The sequence below is a fragment of the Myxocyprinus asiaticus genome, chromosome 41 (genome assembly GCF_019703515.2).
Source record: "Myxocyprinus asiaticus isolate MX2 ecotype Aquarium Trade chromosome 41, UBuf_Myxa_2, whole genome shotgun sequence".
In the NCBI taxonomy this organism is placed as follows: domain Eukaryota; kingdom Metazoa; phylum Chordata; class Actinopteri; order Cypriniformes; family Catostomidae; genus Myxocyprinus; species Myxocyprinus asiaticus.
Window position 1 is genome coordinate 20779654 of NC_059384.1, and position 18371 is coordinate 20798024.

The 18371-nt window shown below is 40.3% G+C and overlaps 1 long non-coding RNA gene across 1 annotated transcript; it reads left to right on the plus strand.

Annotated features, from left to right (window-relative positions):
- The first annotated feature begins 153 nt into the window (after nt 1-153).
- Nucleotides 154-3483, plus strand: LOC127432209 (uncharacterized). The gene is made up of 3 exons (XR_007895719.1): nt 154-1722; nt 1981-2096; nt 2699-3483. It is a non-coding gene; the product is annotated as an uncharacterized LOC127432209 (long non-coding RNA).
- The last annotated feature ends 14888 nt before the right edge of the window (nt 3484-18371 follow it).

Below are 18371 nucleotides of genomic sequence, written 5' to 3' on the forward strand. Positions count from 1 at the left end.
ACCACACCTCCCATGTTTTAGTCAACTCGCCCGTTTTACCTGAATTCAAAGACAAAATATGTACAATTGTTGATATTCATGTGTGCCAGAGAGGCTGAAGCACTACTGTTTGTACAGTACCATGATAACAGTACAGAAGCACATTATTATCCAGTAAAACTTCCTTTGTTTGTACAATATGATCAATATACACTAAGTGGCCACTTTGTTAGGTACACTTCTAATAGTCCTGTTAATCATTTTTTTTTTTTCACTTTAATAATTTAGCATTATGTTGAGCTTGCAGTTCATTGTTATATGTTTGATTATAAGGATATCTTTGTTACTCAAACTAAACCACCCAGAATGGTCCCAACAATCATTGTATGTGATCAGTCTATCTACAGAAGTACGGAGAAGCAATCTATCTACAGGAGTCTGCTGTTGCGTGTAAGTGTGTTTATTTCATTGGTTTACTTTGTTGTAGAGTGGTATTCATTGCTAGACTTGTGCTGTTTGTTTACTGTCTTGAACTCGCGTCGCCTAAACGTGGGTTGGTGTGTGTGTGCTTTATTGTTTTGACTTGTCTCAGGTAATTCACTGCTAGATTTAGCGTTGGTTGTCCAGTGTGTGTGTAAAACTATCATGGTTTTTAGTGTCTATAAACAGTGCTTCACTTGTTTTAGAGTATTATTTATTGCTAAAGTGCAGCATAATTTATTTGCGGTGTATGGAACTCGCGCTTGTCACCTCGTGCGACCCTTAGTTTCTGTTGACCACGTGACTAGCTTTGTTGTGCTAAGTAGCATTAAAGCATGTCCAGCTTTTTTCACTGAACGGCTCATTATCATCGCGTATATATTTGACTTGAATGCTGATGCGGCAGCGGAAGTGGTAGCCCTCGTGTAAAGCCCTCCTCGTGTGAAGACCTACTTGGGTAAAGACAAGTGAGTCTGCCTGTGCGAGTCCACCGAGCAAGGACAACGACAAGGCGCCACTCACCATAAGTATCTTGTTATTGTGTCTCTTTTCATATTTTCCTTCTATATACTAACATGTCTACTTCATGAATAACACATGCCTTCAAGCACATCCCTGTTATCTGTTACAGACCGTTTACACAATATCGATGCAAGACCAAATTCAACCCACACAACCTACGGCCACTTTGCACTTCAGCACCTGCTCCGCTCTCTTTCTCAGTGGGACTCTGGAACTGCCAGTCAGCTGTGAACAAAGCTGACTTCATTCCAGCCTTTGCCACGCAGTCCACCCTCAGCATCCTGGCACTGACAGAAACATGGATACGTCCAGAGGATACAGCAACACCTGCTGCTCTCTCCAACAACTTCTCCTTCTCCCACACCCCTCGACACACTGGTAGGGGTGGGGGAACAGGTTTGCTCATTCATAACAACTGGACTTTTTCACCACACTCTTCACTATGTAACAATACTAGTTTTGAATTCCATGCTATTACTACAATGCAACCCACAAAAATACATGTTGTTGTCATCTATCGCCCTCCAGGTCAGCTGACAAACTTTCTTGAGGAGTTGGATGTCCTGCTGTCCTCCTTGCTGGTTGATAGTAGGCCACTTGTGGTTCTTGGTGATTTCAACATACACCAAGACAAGCCCCAGGCCACTGAAATGAATACTCTCCTGGCCTCATTTGACTTGGAAAAACTACACACCACAGCAACTCACAGATCGGGCAACCAGCTGGACCTCATTTTTACACGTAACTGTACCAACTCAAATATTCTTGTTACTCTTTACATGTCTCTGATCACTACTTTGTTCAATTCAACATGACCCTCCCATCTACATTAACACAGACTCCACCTTTGGTTCCTTTCATTGTAACCTCCGTTCCCTTTCACCCTCTCGCCTTTCCACTGCTGTCTCTACCTCTCTTCCTACACAAAATGTATTTACCACGCTTAATGTAAACACTGTCAACAACCTGTCTAGACAACATCTGTCCTACCTCCTCTAGGCCAGTATGTGCTACACCACCCAGCCCCTGGCTGTCTGATGTCCTTCGTGAACATCGGACTGTCCTCAGGGCAGCTGAGAGGAGATGGCGGAAATCTAAAGATCCAGCAGATCTAGGTAAATATCAGTCTCTGCTTGCAACTTTTTCAGATAATGTTAAATCTGCAAAAACCTCCTATTACCAGAACAAGATCAACAGCACCCACAGACACTCGCAGCTTGTTTAAAACATTCAACACACTTCTCTGCCCTCCCCCTCCACCACCAGACACATCACTGACAGCAGATGTCTTTGCCACATTTTTTACTAATAAGGTTACAACCATCAGCAATACATTCTCAGCACCACACCCTGTCAACCACATGTATCCTGTATGCAACTCTTCTGTCTCTATATTCTCTCCTCTGATTGACATTGAGGTCTCTAACTCCTCCTCTCCAACCACCCCACCACCTGTTCCCTTGACCCCATTCCTTCTCACCTTCTCCAGGCCATTTCTCCATCCATCCTACCTGCACTCACACACATGATTAACACATCTCTACCTACAGGCACTTTTCCCAATACATTTAAGCAGGCTCGAGTAACCCCGCTGCTGAAGAAACCCACACTTAATCCCACACAAATAGAACACTACAGACCAGTCTCTCTCATCCCATTCATGGCAAAAACACTTGAAAGGGCAGTTGTCAATCAAATCTCTGCCTATCTCTCACAGAACAAGCTGCTGGATGACTATCAGTCAGGCTTCAAAAGTGGACACTCCACTGAGACTGCCCTGTGTCTGTCACTGAGTCGCTGAGATGGGCGAAAGCTGAATCCAGATCCGACTAAATTTCACAGACCACATCTCAAAGACCGCAAGATCATGTAGATTTACACTCTACAATATCAGGAAGATAAGACCCTTCCCCTCTGAACATGCCACACAACTGCTTGTCCAGTCACTTGTCATAACTAGACTGGACTACTGTAACGCTCTCATTGCAGGCCTCCCTGCATGTGCAATTAGACCCCTGAAATGATCCAGAATGCAGCAGCACGTCTGGTCTTTAATGAACCAAAGAGAGCACATGTTGCACCACTCCTTGTCTCTCTCCATTGGCTGCCAGTTGATGCACGTATCAAATTCAAGGCTCTGATGCTGGCATACAGAACAGTCACTGGGTCTTCTCCAGCATACCTAAAATCATTTATGCAGAGCTACGCGCCCACTAGAAGCCTGCGGTCGGCTAAGGAACATCGCCTTGTACCAACACAAAGAGGCACCAAAACACTTTCCCGGACTTTCAGCTTCATCGTACCACGTTGGTGGAACGACCTTCCCAACTCCATCCGTGAAGCTGACTCACTCTCTGTCTTCAAAAAACGATTAAAAACACATCTTTTCCATGAGCACTTAACCAGTCATTAAAAAAAATAATTCCTGTTGCACTTTATTCTGTTTTGAATACTATTATGATGCTAGTGAAACTTTGTAATACAGCACTTTTCATACCACTTTCTCCTTAAGATGATTTTCCTCTTTTGTAAGTCGCTTTGGATAAAAGCGTTTGCCAAATGAATAAATGAAAATGTAAATGTGATATCACTTTTGTACTTCATCAATGATGATGAAATTCACAACATTAGACATGTTTTGCCTCATCTGTATTACATGTAGTATAGCTCAAACTGTAACAAACCACTGTCCTATCACTCTCAGTAAAACTCCACATGCATACAACTGACTCTCAAACACTAATACATACAGTATTTAGCTTCATTCTGCTGTCCATATTTGTGCTTCCAAACCAGAAGCTGTTTTTTTTTTTTTTTTTTTTTGGGGAGTACAGCTTTACTTTTCACATAATGCCTTAATGGACCTCTTCAGTTTGACCTACCACATTTTAAACAGCAATGCAAGTTTGTGGCTAGTCATCTAGGTCACTGGCACAGGGCCTGACCACAGCCATCAGAATGCATAGCTGTGTAAAGAGACCAGGACTTGCCCCAACTGAAAATAGAAATGCCATGGTATTCCCCATGCCAGAAGGAGCTTGCCACAAAACACTAATTCATATGCCACATACAGTTATGGCTACTCCTCCACATCTAATTTTCTGTATGTTTTGCTTAAATATACTGTACGGGCTGCTAAGACAAATCTTATCGAAAGACCTTTCATGAGCATGGTACATGAAATGATACATATAAACTTAAAATCTTGGGAAGATGCTTTAATACGTTCTAGACACCAAGAGATGGAGCATTTAACACACCTAGGTTTCTCCCAGAGAACATGGCTTATCTGGCCATGAAAACACATAAGCGGCGTTCTCACAGGTTTTTGAAGAGTGCGCATGTGCGTGTACAGACCTTGGTAACACACGTCATCAGATGGAGCCGAACAAGAAGTAAACAAAGCAGAAAGACTTAAACATTTCCGGGAGTACAGTAGGGAAAGCACATACACAATAAACTATACTCATTTATAAACACCAGTGTAAATTACCGACTGTCCCTTACTTCCATGTGTATGTGCTTGTACACTGGGGGAAACTGGTGTTTTATGTAAGAGAGAAAACCCCACTATTGCTGCGCAATTCCGCTGCAGGTCGCAACAGAAAGTTAAAGAAACAAACACAGCATCAACTGTGGAATATACAGTATGTAAATAAAGCAAAGCAACAGAGAGTAAAACAGCTAAGTCTTTCTCAGATGCCGTGTTTATTATTTACACAAGCGTTGCGGGGATATTATGTTGCTATGGAGAACGCTACTTTCTCACCAAGCCACACATGTACACGAGTTAAGAGTACGCGCATATACAGTACATGTAAACAGGAACGCAGCTTTCTCTCTATAAGCAATACTCTGCTTTCTGGTGTCCATGTACACACACTCACTGTTTCAGTCATTTAGACTGAAGTCAGTTAAAGTAAACATTTACCAGGTCATGGGCCATAGTGTTTAATAATGATTTATAATGCAGTACCTTTATTACTGATTTATTTTTTCTATCTTTTATCCATAAAAAGAGTCAACCTCGCATAATATTCACATTGGTAGTTCAAAGGAAAGAGATTATAATATGCAGTACAGTGCAGTTGCTTCTTGGTTCTTTCCATACAGAATGTCTCCGGTTGCACATATAACTGCGTTTCCCTGAAATAAAGGGAACGAGACATTGCGAAGGGGGTCGACTTCTGCTTTGCCGAATATTTCCCAAATCCTCATCACTGTCTGAGGATGAAGTCTCCATTCCCCTGGTAATGCTCCCTGACATGACAACAGGTCCGCTCCGAAATTCAGACGTGTCGCATGCAATGAGAGGAAATGACGTCCGCTCCATTGGAGGAGGCATTGTGTCATGCCCATTAATTGTGGTGATCGGAGTCCGCCGTGGCGATTTATGTACGCCACTACTCTTGTGTTGTCCAAACGAATCAGAATGTGGTGATTCACAGTGTCAGAATGAAAAGATTTCAAAGCTGAAAAGACAGCCAGTAGTCCTAGGTGGTTGATGTGACATGCCTGTTTCGCATCTGTCCAGGTGCCAAAAGTCAGGCGTCCATCACACACCACTTTTCTTCTGAAAATTTGACCCAGCATAACACCCTGTTGGTAGAAGGCCGGCGCTGTCCATTGTGCTAGAGCAGCCAGGCAGCATCAAGTTACCGTGATGCGCATGTGCCCGTGGCTCCAGGCACGTTGTGAAATGTGTTTCTTGAGCCAGTACTGGAGAGGTCTCATGTGGAACTGACCTAACGGTGTCTGCCGCCATAAAACCCAGCATTCTCTGAAATGATTTCAGTGGCAATGTTTTCCCCGGTTTGAACTGAGACAGACACCAAAGAATGGTCTGTAAACGCTCGTTCATGAGGTGCGTGCGCATGCTCATGGAGTCGAGACATACTCCTAAAAAGGAGATTTGCTGGCTGGGGAAAAGTGTGCTTTTCACCCAATTGACATTCAGTCCCAGATTTTTCAGATGGCAAAGCAGCAAGTCTCTCTGTTCGCTCAGTAGTGCCCCTGATTGGGCTAGTAATAACCAATCATAGAGGTAATTCAAAACACGCACACCATTCTTTTTCAATGGGGGGAGTGCCGCATCGAACATTTCGTGAATGTGCGGGGAGCCAGAGATAGACCGAAAGGAAGGACTTTGATTTAATATGCAGTTCCCTCGAAATTGCCTGTGGTGTAGTGCAGTTGGTACATGAGAATAGGTGTCCTTCAGATCTATTGTTGCAAACCAGTCCTGAGGATGCGCGATAAGATCTGTTTCTGAATTAACATTTTCAGTGGGCGCTTCACGAGCGTGCGATTCAAGCGCCTCAGATCTAGAATGGCCCAAAGCCCGCCGTCTTTCTTCGGAATGAGAAAATAACGACTGTAAACCCTGCTGTGTGTGTCGCAGTCTGGGACAGTCTCTATAGCATTTTTTGTGAGGAGACTGGGAATCTCTGCACGCAACACCGGCGCATCCTGTGGTCGGACCACTGATTGAAAAATGCCGGTGAAGTGAGGTGGCCGGCGTACAAACTGAATCATATAACCATGCTTGATCGTTTTTAACATCCAGTCACCACGTGTTTGTGCAGCGGGCTTATTGATTAGCTCGCTATAGGAGATAGAGTGCCTCTCACCATTGGGAAGCGGTTGAGCATTATGTGTGGGGTGTATGATACATGAAGAGGAAATGGCCCTTTTTCTGAGAATGTGTGAGCTTCCCGTATTTGTACAACAGGCGCCTTTTTCTCTTTTGTGAGAAAAATCTTTATTTGAGTAATACACACAGAAAAAATATTTTGAACAATGTCCCGTTCCTGATGAACAGTAATGAGGAAAAGGGGAGAAACACTGTGTGCCTCAAATCGAGCCTTCTTCAGCTCTGGGCCATGAATAATTGCAAGCTCTGGGCTCCTCTTCAAGGGGCCGGGCATATAAGGAACGTTTCCACTGCCCGGCCGGGGGTTTTCCATCGCCGCGTTTTTTGCACTGAGACAGCTTGCTTACACTTGGCCACGGTTTGCATGGCTTCACGGATGGCTCAGAAGTAACTTTGGCTGTGCTGGGGCAGCGAGAGATGGATTCTTTGCTTTTGAACAGCTCTGGATTGGGGCCTTGCTCATCCATTTGTTTGAGGAGCTTAGCTTGAAAAACCTGGAGCACCGACATGCTGTGGAGTGCTGAGCCAGCTTTGCTTGCTGCTGTATAAGCTCTTCTAGCCAGTGCGGACGTCAGTCGACATGGCTTGGAGGGGTGGGCGGGGTGGGATTGCCATCCCATGGCAGCATTATGGCAGAGGTGAGCTGCGACCACCTGTTCCACCGGGGGAAGCTTTAAATAGCTGTGGCAGACAGGTCTCTTGCTCATCGTAAAGGAGGAATCGTGAACCAGGTTAACAACCACAAAGACTTTTAATTAAACACAACATAAAACTGCTTTTCAGCATAACCAAAACATTAACGCACACACAGCTCCGTGTGCTCTCTCATTGAGTTGACTTTTCAGTCCAACCCGTGGAATGCATACACTTAGTGCACCTCTCTCTCTCTCTCTCTCACTGGAATCTCCGGCTCCTCTTTATCCCTCTCCCAGCTGATTGTGGTAACTCAGCACCAGGTGTCCATCCTAACAGCACGGCCCCACTATCCTCCTCGTTACAATAGCCTTTTTCTCAGCGTCGTCCACTTTAGTGAGGACGGCAGCACCTCCGACCTGAGTGCATGAAGAGTAGGGCGCATGGCAGCTCCATGTGGACCTCAGGGAAGAATGGTGCGCTACTACAAACCGCGGTCTGTTGACAACGGTTGGTTTGCAAAAACCATTCATCCAGGTGAGACTTTTTTGGCTTTTCTGGAGGGGACCACTCAAGACCGAGCTCTTCAACTGCACTCACGAGATCCTTGTCTGTGGCGTGTGCACGTTCTTCACCCTTGCTGGGGGAAGGGCCAGCAACATCCTCCGTGGATCATTCACCTGAAGCTGCGAGTGACACAGCATCATCCTCATCATCAGAGCAGCCAAACGTAATGAGGCCATGCGCTCCAAAAGAGTGCCGGAGCTCATCACGTGCATATTGCACAGGTGAGGACGTTAGATCGTAAGTTCGGGGGGCTTGCAGGGCTTGCGCCGGCACGAGATCCTCCTCTAATTCTTCCAGCTCAACCTTACTGCCCCGCCATGCATCCTTATGTGGTCCCTCTGGACTTAACACAGAAGAGGTGGGTGGGAGGGTGTGAGAGGTTGGATCTTCCCTCAGAACGAGGACAATCCTAGAGCGCATCACCCGGAGATTTATGCCCTCGCAGTGAGGGCAATCTGTCTCCATGAGAACTGCAAGTGAACACAGCTCTCGTGCTCATCAGGCGGCGGGATGTGCTTGCAGAATAATATCTTTAAAAAGAAGCGTATCCCACAAATGGCTCTTTAGATAATATTGTATATATACAGTACATATATAAAGGATACAGTAACTCTAGTCAGACAGCTGTGGGAAGCAGGTAGGAGTTTTGCTGAAGCACCGCGCTGATCGGCGACGAGTGTCTGAAGCAAAGAACCCGTTCACCGAGAGCGTCTTCGAAGGCGATGTGGAGAACTCTTCATCGTAACACACAGAGGAGCGGTAAGTCTCTCAATGCAGGTGCTGAGCACAGGCAACGAGTCGTTCTGGTCACGTCATGCCGAGAAGTTCCGTCCGCTGAAGGGGTGGGCTTGGACACCATTGCCAATCATAGGATTGGTGTGATTGTATAAGTGTTTTAGCACGGTTGTGAAGGACACTCCCCATAGTGCTTACTGCAGTGTCGAGTGAACTGAATCAAAAGGGAATCTCTGTTTCTCAGCTGAAGTTTGTTTCCACTTTTTCTTAGTTGGCTCCCTCTTTTGGGCAGCCAAATCTACCCTTCCTTGCCAAGTGTAAACATTCAAGTCGCTGTCCTTTTGTGTGTTTACTGCCCAATAGACTGGATAAACCCAGAGATATAGACCAAATGCTATTCATTGTCTCCCTCTATTGTTTCTTGGGGAAGATTTGCCAACATATGATGGTCTACTCTATATATACTCAGACACAAGCTTTGCCATAAAGTACATTAATAATAATAATAATAATAATAATAATAATGCTACTTTTTTCTCTCTCACTGATTCTGATAGCTAAAAATGTGTGTACAAGTTTTGATCCATTTTGAGCAGCACTGGTGTGGTTGTTATGAAGGCTGTATGCAGTTATATGTTGCCAACAATTTACATTTTTAGAAATTTGCCATGAATACTTAATTTTTTATTTTTTTGCCATGAATACTTTTTTACAGTGAGTACCCCAGTTTACAGCCCTAATAAGTTTATAAAAAAGTATAGCATAGGTTTTCAGCTAATTGTAAACTAAATCTGGATGGTTGGATATATTTAATGTAATATAAATATATTTAAAGAAATATTCTGGGTTCAATACAAGTTAAGCTCAATCAACAGGATTTGTGACATAATATTGAGTACCACAAAAATTGAATTAGATTTGCCCCTCCTTTTCTTGAAAAAAAGCACAAATCTGGGTTCCAGTAAGGCACTTATAATGGAAGTGAATGGGGCCAATCTGTAAATGTTAAAATACTCACTGTTTCAAAAGTAAAGCCACAAGATGTAAACAATATGCATGTTAACGATTTTAGTGTGATAAAATCACTTAATAACATTATCTTTGTAAAGTTATATCCAATTTTACAACTTTGTTGCCATGACAATGTAATGTCAACAAACCCTAAAACTCTAAAATGACTGAAAGAATTACGATATAAACAACTTTACAGCTCAAATAATACATGATTTTTACCAGAAGAATGAAAGTGCTTTAATAAAATTATAAGCTTCACATTTCTGTCTTTAAACCCTCAAAATAAATGGCCCCATTCACTTCCATTTCCACTTCCTCTCAATTTTTGCTTTTTTTTCAAAGAAACGTTTTTAGTGGTAATTAATATTATGCCACAAATGCTGATGAATGAGCTTAACATATATTGAACCAGGAATATTCATTTCATAGTCCCCTTTAGCTGTTTTTATTGAGCTGTGGAGTAATTTACCAACAGATGGCAATCTTTGTCCTATTGCATCTCCATACTACTTGAAGTCTTGCAATTTTGTCCCCATTAAAAAGTTTTACACATAAGAGTGAGTGGTGTACCAGAACTTGAAATCTCCAAAAATCACATAAATGCCACATAAAAGTAACCCAAAAGACTCCAGTGGTTATATCCATTTCTTCAGAAGCAATATGATAACTATGGGTGAGAAACAGATCAATATTTTAGTCATTTTTACCATAAATCTCCACTTTCACTTTCACATTCTTCTTCTTTTGTTCTTGGCAGTTCGAAAATTCTGTGCATATCGCCACCTACTGGACAAAGGTGGAGATTTATAGAAAAAAAGGACAATATAGAAAAATATTGATTTGTTTCTCACCCACACCTGTCATATAGCTTCTGAAGATATGGATTTAACAACTGGAGTCATGGATTGCTTTTATTTTGTCTTTATGTAATTTTTGAAGATTCAAAGTTCTGGTCACTATTCACTTACATTGTATGGCTCAACAGAGCTGAAATATTCTTCTAAAAATCTGTGTTTGTGTTCTGCTGAAGAAAAAAAGTCATACACATCTGTAATGGCATGAGGGTAAGTAAATAGTGAGAGAATTTTCATTTTTGGGTGAACTATCCCTTTAAGGTTGATGTGTCTTATGCACAGTATTTTGACTGCCCAGTAAACTTAATGAACTTAGATATTCAAGACCAAATGCAGCCAAATGTCTCCCTCTACTGTTTTCAATGATTTCAGTGGAATTTCCCCAACATAAAACTCACTAGGACAATATGCAGTTTTAAGGGTTAACTTTACTAGACACAAAGCATCCTAAATTAAATTAAATTAACTGCATCTTTATAATAATGTTATTATTTTTTCTCAGTGTTGCTCAGAAAGCTACAGTCTATTTATTCAGTATTTGTTTTTGTTTTTTAACTGTGATTTATTAAATAGGCTGTATGCAGTTTTACTGTAAATTTCCAACCCTTGACAATGTGCATTTTGTCAATGCTAGTTTCTATTGTTACAGTCAGTCCCCAAATTCCCTGATGTTTTTTCACATGGTCCCTTTACCAGCAGATGGCAATCTTTGTTCTAATGCAGCTCCACACTGCCAGTAATCAAAGTCTTTCAGCAAGTCAGTCCACTGTCGGCCCTCTTTGGAATGCTCCCGGGAGACTATTGCAGCTCCTATCTACATGAATGGGGAAACACTGAAATCTCAAAAACGGTTGGTCAAGATTACGATCAAAGATCATGTTTCAAATCAGCAATAAAATCTGACAATACTGGAATCATAAACTGTGATTCTTGACCTCATATTACACACAAAAAAATTAAAATAATAATAATAATAATTCCCAGCTTGTATTGCTAATGCACATGCACGTTCTTAATTGACAGATGATGTCTGTATCTAAAAGGTGATTGGCTATTTTAACTGTAATGCAGGACTTCCTTTCTACATCCGTTGACCATTGGGTGCACAGAGCTCCTTGGTTGACAGTTTCAATTTCTCCCATTCATTTTAATAGAAGTGGCCCATCCCTGCTAAATAATCTCTGCAGTAACTTCATTATCAGGCACAAAATCATCATCCCAGTTCTCAGGGTGGCCAATGTGTTTAACAGAAACACACTCAAATGTGTAGAATCAAAATGATCTATTAAATCATGGCAAAATATTGCTGCCCATCAATAGCATTATCACAAAACTGACTAACACATTTCATTTGCATTTGGCATTGAAATATTAGATCAGCTTTGTATCAGTTTTATGTGGCCAAGTGTAAATGCGGTGTGCATACCCAATCGGATAGAAATCTGATCAATCAAGACACATGAAGTTATTAAGCATTAAAACAATCCCGCACAGGTGGCTTCCTGTTGGAGACATGCTGAGGACTGTTTCAGATTGTTTCAGGACTGTTCAGGAAAGCCTGTTCTGATTTCATGACATTATCTCAGTGTTAGGTTTCCAACAGACATTGATCTTGGCATGAAATATTGGTCATTGAATTCTGTGAAGTTCTCCCAATGTAAGCCCCTGTTTCCCCTGCTCAAAGACAAATATAGCAGGACATTCAAGGCAAACACAGAACATGGGTCACTATGCACTGAAGAATGTGTTTTTAAACAGTATACTAAATAGTACATGCAAAAGCGATGCAGTTCCCAGTTGCAAAGGATGAATGACCCCACCCTTAGAAAACGGTGTGTAGATTTTACTGCCTATAAGGTTTGTAATACCTGTAGAAAGCTATCTGTTAGCAATGACAAATGCTTGGCTGGTGCCAGCTACTTTGTTAAACTTAATGTATGTGTAATGTTTTATGTTAAAATTTGTTCTCGTATCACAGCTTAATATGCAGAGTCTACTAATGCAAGTAAGCCATTTGTAGGTTGATTTTTCCTAAAAGTGTAACACTGTGGCTCTGTGGCGCAATCAAAACATTCCCATCAAAACTGGCACAGCAACACTGGCTTGACCAGTTGTGAGAGTTTGGGGAGGTACTATATATTTGTGCAATCAATGGAAAACGGGGGAGTTTTCTTGAATCTAGTAAAAAAAATAAAAAAAATAAAAAATAAAAAGAATTATTTTTGCAATTCTGTTTTGTGATGCCAGGGTCGGCGAAATTGCTGACTTCAGCTTTAAATAATAATTACATCAAGACTGCAATATATTACCTCATCATATTTATCATAATTTCCCATTGGTGGATGTCACGAGCCACTTCAAATGAAGAACAGAGGGAGCTGTAGAGATTGACTTTTGTGTTAAGAGAGCGGGCCTATACAAACAATAGATGGCTCCAGTAGATGTCATGTCACCATGTACTGTATGGTCAAACTGCCCACTGCTTATTTTCCTTGTTTAAAAGGGACACAGTTGACTTGGTTGCATCCTTAGACCACTTCCTCAGAACTCAGACTGTGAGCGGTAGCTCACCAAACTAAAGAAGATTTACAGCTGAGAACATTTTAAGATCCATGTGCCAACATCTGCGCAGATCGCCAAACAAGCTAACAGAGGTCTTGCTTTCTGTCAGACAGATGTGTTAAATTCACGCTGCTCCCGCCATCATAAACCACTGAAGCAGAGTCCTATAATTTCAACAGATCTCCTCACACACCTTCATCAAGACCATGTGATTTGTAGCTATGGGGAACAAACATGCGTAATACTAGAGTGGCGTCATCCGGTTCTCTTCCTACTTACCATCTGACCTCTTTCTCTGTTGTTTCTTGCCAGCTTGCTTAACACCAGACACTGATTCCCAACCATGGGTATGTGTACCAAAAGGAGAACATTAGCATATTCTAGGGAGTACTTGGAAAAATTTTGATTTTGCTTTTTTAAATCTATAAAACAGAAATTACAACCTCAAAATAAAAATATTAGTGCTGTCGAAAGATTAAAATAATTAAAAACAATATAATGTTTTTTGTAATTAACGGCATGTTCCAGGTTCAATACAGTATAAGTTCAGTCGTTAGCATTTGTGGTGGCACAATGTTGATTACCACAATAAATAAATAAAATTATAATAATTTCATATTGTCCCTCATTTATTTGAAAAAAAAAAAAAGCATAAAAAAGAAGCAAACATTTTAGTTACAGTTAATTACAGCCTACAGAAAGTTACCTTACATTAAACATTAAAGGTACAGATAACCTTTAAAATATAAACTTTTTTAATAGTATATCTACAAGACATAAACATTATAAGTGTCAACATGATTTTAGTATAATAAAGTAAGGGATTTACTGCTGTAACAGTGTTTACCGGGTTTACCGGCGTTGCATTGTCATGACAATAAAGTTGTAATATTGGATATATCTTTACACAGAAGGTTAGTATGCAGTTTTTATCACACTTAAATCAGGTTAACAGGTATAATATTTACATCTTGTGGCTATACATTTAAACAGTGTGCATTAATGTTTATGGACTGACCCTATTCACTTCCATTGTAAGTGTCATACTGTAACCACAATTTGTACCCTTTTTCAAGGCGAAATTATTTATATCACATGTAGCAGCCCATGGGCTGATGGGGCTGTGGAACTGAGCTTAGAGAGACAGTTCGGCATTGCACAGAGGATGTTTACAGTCCGTTTTGTTGCTTTTGCAGTAGACCAGATCTTGCGTCTGTGGAGCGCACCAGATGCAGGACGTTACTCTGCAGCCTCGTCACCCTCCATTTCACCAAGTGTTGTTTTTCCTTCCCGATCTCCCAAAAATTAAAAAGTAAGTATTGATAGTGAATGCATAAGCTTTCTTCCAAGCTGAATTAGCAAAGCAGCATGCAAAGCTTTTAAAGGGTCATATCACGAGGAATAAACATTTTTTTGATCTTAAAAACCTCAAACATCCTCAGACTTCGATCTCACTAGTTAAAAAAGACCATTTATTGAAACCAAGCTCAGGCACGGTTCTATGCTAAGCACCCTCAAATGAACCTTAGGGTGCTTTCACACTTGGTTTGATTGCTTGGACTGAACCCGAGTTTGTTTCCTCCCCTCTTCCGTTACCCCCGCTGGTCTCTGTTCACATCATATTTTTTGGGTCCAAACCACGGTCCAATTAGGTCATCAACGTGAGTACAAGCGGCAGCTGTTTACCACTTTATCTAGGTAACAACTCGAGAAGACGTCACTGTGTTAAGTGAAGTATTAAAGTTTGTCTCTTTTGATTTACTACGAAAACTTGCCATGCACAGAACAACACTTGTGTTTGTCTCCCGCAGATGCATTGAATGTGCAATGATGTGAAGAATATTCACGTTTGTCTGCCGCGAGCCCACAGACGCATTGCAAGAGATGTGAAGAATGTGAGCTGCTCTCTGAAGGCGGTGTATTTGGACACAAGCAGGTAGGAGAAATTCATTATACCACAATAATTAACATCATCACAAGCGGTTCACTTCCGTGATTTGGTACAATTGTGTTCATATCAGCAGCGAACCATACTGGAGTTCACATGAACCGTACCCCAGACCACCTTTTAAAGCACACGAGTTCAGAAAACAGCTTTCACACCACCCAAACAAACCGAAGTTTGATGTCATTCGACCTGGGTGCGCACCAAAAGTGCTAGTGTGAAAGCGCCCTGAGAGCATCCTCAATTGCAGACCACGGCAAACTACTGCCCGTGGGTTGATTTATCATGAACGTTTTTTATTAGATCTTTCATTTATCTGGCTTTGGGACCTATCACACATCCACAAGCTTTTAATATACCCAGGGTTGCCAGATAATAGATGCAACACCCCAATCAGAGATTTATACTTGCACAAATTGGAAATATTTCGCCTTATACTTAATTTATGCAATACTGTAAATTGGCAAGCAGATTTCCTTGAATCCCACACTGTAAAAAAATCCTGTTAAATTTATGGTAAAAAAACTGGCAGCTGTGGTTGCCAGAAATTCACTGTAAAAAATATGGTAACCACGTTTCAGGCTTTACGGGATGTAATTTTGATGCCTGTATATTTTACGGTGCATTATCATCGTTTATATTATTAAATAATTAACTTGATATTAACCTTCTGAAACTGTAAAAATTTGCTTTTTACTTTATAATGTATTGTTAATCACTGTAGTAATTATAGAAGGGCATGATGACATCAACAGAGGCCCTTCCAGGGGCAATGACCAATAAATGTAGAGACAGTGCTCAGTGTCACTCACACAAACACTAAACACCATCAGGGTAACACATGTGAAATTAAAGTTATGCAATAAACATTAACTAAACTACATCATATATAACACAGAACACTCCAAAGTACATAACTGATATTAAAAATAAGAAGAAACATAACTATTCCCATAAAATATAATGAAATGTAATGGGTTCTGGGACTTCTGGGAACGTCCCATTAATGTTTTTATTGTAATTTTAACAATAATTTACCGTAAAAAGTACGTTCTCTGTTGTTAAACATGATATACATTTTTACTGTTAATTATATGGGAAAATCTGACTTTTTACATCTAAAAAATTAAATGTTTAGAAACATTTTAATGTATTATCTTTTAAATATATTAAAATTTTGCACCTTATATTTTTAGGTAACTACAAGTTTACCAATTAAGGGTTTTTTACTATAGCATTTTTACAGTTTTTACCGTTAAAATTACGGACATTTTTTACAGTGAAAAAACCATGCATTTTGTGAACACATAAAATGCTGCATCGAAACTTATAAACGTGTATGATTTGCAAATCACTGTGTCCTAATCTGCAGGCACAGCATTTTGCTTTCATTTTCAGCAACAGATCATGTGAAGAAAAAACAAAACAAAGAAAAAAAGTTTTGTACATAAAAAAAAATAATAATAATACTAATACAATAAAATAAATATATATATACTTTGAAGATGCTAAAATTTAACACAGTTTTGATTTATTTTGGATTTTGTTTTAGTCACAACATAATTCCCATATTTCCATTTCTATTATTCCATAGTTGTGATGACGTTACTATTATTCTAAAATGTGAAAAAAATTAAAAAAAATAAAGAATGAGTAAGTGACCCTAAACTTTTGAACGGTAGTATATATATATATATATATATATATATATATATATATATATATATATATATATATATATATATATATACATTTACGTTGTTTTAGTAGCATTTAAACATGATTTAATCTATTAAAATAATTTGTAATTAGGATACCTCTCCACTTTATACAGAGCACCCCCACTATTTTCAGAAGCACCCTCAGTGATTTTGATCTGGAACCGGGCCTGACCAAGCTGCAAAAAAATGGCTTGTTCTGAAACTTTCGCAACTTTCTGACGTCATACAAATGAATACATCAACACGTGTATTCACGTTAATATACCAATGATGACAACTGGGTGATAAGAAACTTGGCTTGCCCAGTCATGGTGAAGTAATAAGGAAGAAATGCCTCTGTTTTGAGCAACCTGTTTAGACCCGCCACAACAACGTTACTCGACCAATGGCATGAGTTGGGGGCAGGACTATCTCTTTGTTTGAACAACTGCAGACCAGAGGCATATTCGGAAAGCTTTTTTGAAAACATTGTTTATTTTTGAAATTCCATTCGGTGGCACTAGTGTCACAGAAATTGCATCAGCTTTAACCATTGTTTGCCGCATTTAAGCATGGATTGCATGGTGATCCTATCACATTGTCATACAGGCTTTGCAAATAGACAGTGTTGGGTACGTTGTATAAAAATAGTAATACACTACAAATTTCTAATTATTTTTCTAAAAATTGTAATCAGATTACTTTACTAATTACTTCATTGGAAAAGTAATCAAATTAATTACTTTTAAGTTACTTTCTAAAACACTTTAAAAAAAATCAATTTCTTGTTAATTTATTTATTTTACATTTTAAATTTAATTTTTTATTTTTTTTTTTTTATCCTCTTTTCTCCCAATTTGGAATGCCCAATTCCCACTACTTAGTAGGTGCTCGCAGTGGCATGGTTACTCACCTCAATCTGGGTTGCAGAGGACAAGTCTAAGTTGCCTCCGCTTCTGAGACCGTCAATCCGCACATCTTATCACATGGCATGTGGAGGCTCATGCAATTCTCTGCAATCCACACACAACTTGCCATGCACCCCATTGAGAGCAAGAACCACTAATCACGACCACGGGGAAGTTACCCCATGTGACTCTACCCTCCCTAGCAACCGGGCCAATTTGGTTGCTTAGGAGACCAGGCTGGAGTCACTCAGCACACCCTGGATCCGAACTCGTGACACCAGGGCTGGTAGTCGCTGAGCTACCCAGGCCCCCCTTTTTGTTCATTGTTACACACACGAGTCATACAGTCAGCACCTCACATTTCTCATTCACAATGACTCATTACGGGCCATAATTAATCTATTCTACTTAAATAATATATTAGAAATAAGCATAAACCTACAATGTACTTAAAAGTCAGAGAGAGGGTGAAAATGGTCATGAAGAGCTCAAATATAGATTTTTGGCTAAAAAAAAATAAAAAAAAATAAGGAGAAAAATTATTTTAACTCCACTATGACAAACAGATTGTTTATCCTTGTTTACAATGGAAAGCAGGGATGTGGGGGGGGGCAGTCCGAGGACAGCAGGGGCCAGTCTGAACTTCAGATGAATTAAAGAACCACCTCAGACGAAAGAAAGTAGGAGAGGGAAGAGGTGGAGGAAGGACGCTTGTCGAATGAACAGATTTGCTGTGGGTTCCTGCAGAGGGAACAGCAAAAAGAGAGAAAGGAAAAAGTAAAGAAGCACACAAAGAATTGAAGAATGCTATCTTCAATG